The sequence below is a fragment of the Otolemur garnettii genome, unplaced genomic scaffold (assembly GCF_000181295.1).
Source record: "Otolemur garnettii isolate 467f Iridium unplaced genomic scaffold, OtoGar3 scaffold00092, whole genome shotgun sequence".
Classification (NCBI taxonomy): domain Eukaryota; kingdom Metazoa; phylum Chordata; class Mammalia; order Primates; family Galagidae; genus Otolemur; species Otolemur garnettii.
In genome coordinates, this window is record NW_003852487.1 from 6757129 (window position 1) to 6760595 (window position 3467).

Below are 3467 nucleotides of genomic sequence, written 5' to 3' on the forward strand. Positions count from 1 at the left end.
CTGGCTCTCTGGTGCACCGTGGCTCCTTATAGAAGCATACCTGAGGTTTAGTATTCTTAGCAGTCTGCACAGAGTGAGAAATCCTCTAGGCCAAGAGGACCCAGAAGCATAGGACTGCTGCCTCATATATTCTTTTTAAGCGTACAAGTACCAGGAACCCAGAATCTTCTATATTGTCAGGGCCAGAGTGGTCAAGCCATTCCCCACCTGGTGAAGGTTATCCTTCAGCTCTCTACGTGGTTGGAATTTCTGGATGTGTTTTACCCAAGAGCCTCTTTTTAACCAGGTGATGCCCATTAGACCTGCCTTTATATTTGTCTGACAGTTTTATTGAAATGTCCCTTAGCATTATTTTTTCTATCCTCTGGCATCTTTTGAACATAGTCAGTCCTTGTGGAGTGGGACACACCAGTGCATGTTCTCATCGCTGCCCGGCTCTGGAGGCTGACACAGTGAGATCAGCAGCAGCACAGGGCACAAGGAGCCTTCTCCCTCATGCCTGGTGCTTGGTCCTCTGGGCAGTGTTTCACTGTGGTGGTGAAGGGATTACATTCTAATCCCTTGCAGCAATTTTACCATTAGATGGCAATTTGTATTGTCCTTGAACTTACTCTGCCACCCCTTCTATATTCTCTGCAGCCTCCAGAACTATCTGACTGCCTGGCTGCCCATCCTTGGGTCAGGTATTACAGAGGGCAAAAGACTTCAGTCCAACTTATACTCAAGTTGACTTAAAATAATAGAATTGGGCTCGGCACCTATGGCTCAAGTGGCTAAGGTGCCAGCCACACACACCTAAGATGGCGGGTTCGAATCCAGCCCGGGCCTGCCAAATAACAATGGTAGCTGCAATCAAAAAATAGCTGGGCATTGTGGCGAGTGCCTGTAGTCCCAGATACTTGGGAGGCTGAGGCAGGAGACTCGCTTAAGCCCAGGAGTTGGAGATTGCTGTGAGCTGTGATGCCATGGCACTCTACCCAGAGGGACAGCTTGAGGCTCTGTCTCAAAAAACAAACAAAAAAACCCAATAGAATTGGTTTTCTTTTGTATGCAAAAGTTCGAGTTGGTAGGGAGGCTTTGCTTCATGAAGCCATGTGTGGACCAGGCTGCTTCCACCGTTTTATTCTGCCACTACTAGGGTAATGTCCTTATCTTCGTCTGACAGGAGGCAGGGAAAGGAAGGGGAGAGCCCTTTCCATCTGAGGATGTTACCTTGATAGCACACATGCCACTTCTGTTCACATCCATTGACTGGAATGTTTCTGGTTGTGAGAGAGGCTAGGCAGTGTTCTTTTTCAGGGCAGCCTGTGCCCCTTCATAACGCTAGTCCTATGGCCAGAGGTCAGGATGGCAATCTCTGCCACAGGCTGGTTCCACAGTGTTGGGCTGTGCTCTCAGGACCAGTTTCCTTAGGCTGGTCCTATAGTCTTCCCTGTGGTTGTGCAACAATATCACAGCCTCTGCTGAGTCTGGGTATGTCCCTCTTACAAAGACTGTGTTTTTTTTTTTTTGAGATGGAGTCTCATTATGTTGCCCTCGGTAGAGTGCTGTGGCATCACAGCTCACAGCAACCTCAAACCCCTGGGCTTAAGCGATTCTCTTGCTTCAGCCTCCCAAGTGGCTAGGACTACAGGTGCCCACCACAACACCCAGCTATTTTCTTGTTGCAGTTGTTTTAGCCAGGTTCGAACCCGCCATCTTCGGTGTATGTGGCTGGCACCGTAACCACTGTGCTACAGGCGTCGAGCCCAAAGACTCTGTTCTTGACCAAACTCTAGCCAGCCTCCTCTGAGCCCCCCTTCTTCACTAGGCCTCAACGTTGGCCTATAAAGATTTGATGAATATTATCATAGTCTCTAACATCTCAAGGCTGTGTCCCTAGGATGACCATAGTCATCCCCTCCTTAAAGTGCCCACCCGAGAAATCTCAAGGCTGTCAGGGAATTTGGTCTGTTCCAGTCATCATCTGAAATAGAACCCCCGCCTCCCAGCCTCTGTGGAAGGGTAGGAGCATAATTTCAATAAGTGCCAGTTAACAACACACCCAGATGGGTTTCACGCTGACTAACCCACTTCCTGCAAGGCTGAGGCTGCTCATCTCCTCCCCTCTGCACACATCCCAGTTGAGTTCAGCACACACAATAATGCAATAGTGTATTAGTGGTTAAAATCTCTCCCTGTCACTTTAAATAGCGTCCGGTTTTGTTTGTTAGTGATACTTCCACCATCCTTCCTTGAGTGGGGCCGGATGTCAAGATTTTCTTTACCCATGCTGGAGGGCAGGTGACATTGAGGGTATGGGATGCCTAGAGTCTCCCCAGAGCCCACTCTTCCCTCGATAGGAGTTAATCTCCAGCTTTACAGATCCATGGTTACCACTGTTGAAATGAAAAAAAAAAGTATTTAAAGGAGTGATGTCCATGCCCCACATCCACCCCTCCTGTTTGACCACTACTAAGGGAAGGCTGAATTGAGGATGCGTCCCTCTTATGTATTTATGGCTGTGGGTTGCTCCTCCTGATTTTCCCAGGAAGCACATCCTCTGGTTACATTGGGGGTGATGCTGTGTATTTGCATTGCTGAACTATTTACTCCTACTGACCAAGTCCAGATTGTGTCCTGAGAGAGGCCAATCCCACCCAAGGATGGTGAACTGAGTTCCTTGATTGAAGCGATTGTCGCAGTTTTCCACATGCCGAGACATGGCTGTTGGCAAGGCCCCCATAGGGGTAGCAGCAGCATCCACTCAAACAAGTCAATGATGCTGTGACATGAACATGGTCTCTCCTGGTTGTGGTCTGTTGTCTGAACTGTGCACTGCCCAGTTCTGGTGTATTGTTGCTCACACCTAATATATCAGTGTGAGAACTGTACTTTATCCACTGGCCAAATCAGGGCTCCCTGGGTCCTGGCCTCATTGGCTCGTGCTTTGTAGAGGGAGCCCTACATCCAGGGTGTGTCCCAGCACAGCCCCACTTCATCTCTCCAAGTTAGATCAGAGCAGCACAGTGACACGCCTTAAATGTCCCCATTCCTTATAAACCTGTGGCTCAGTGGGATGTCCTGCTTAGGTAAGCACTGTCTCGATCTCCAGTTTGGGGTACTGGTCAGCTCTTCAGGGTTCCACCACAGTTCCCTCCTCCCACCCTAGGGCCACCCTGATGGCCCAAAGCTGGTGTGTTTAGGCCCCTGAACACCACGTCACACCCCTTGTGATGGCTGGAACTTCTGTGGATGTATGAGCTAGGATTTCCTCTTGGTAACTGCTTCAGAGACCAGGGGACTTCTGTCAGGGGTCTCATTTGTCAGACCACACCTGTCACCACGATACTCACACCTGTTCCAGACGCCACCGCTCGTTTCTGTGCTCCTTTTAATCGAGGTATTTAAAATGAGCACTCAGGTGTTATGAAACGCCATCCTTAGTACACAGCAGACTGTTTCCAGATACGTCTCCGGGCTTGCAT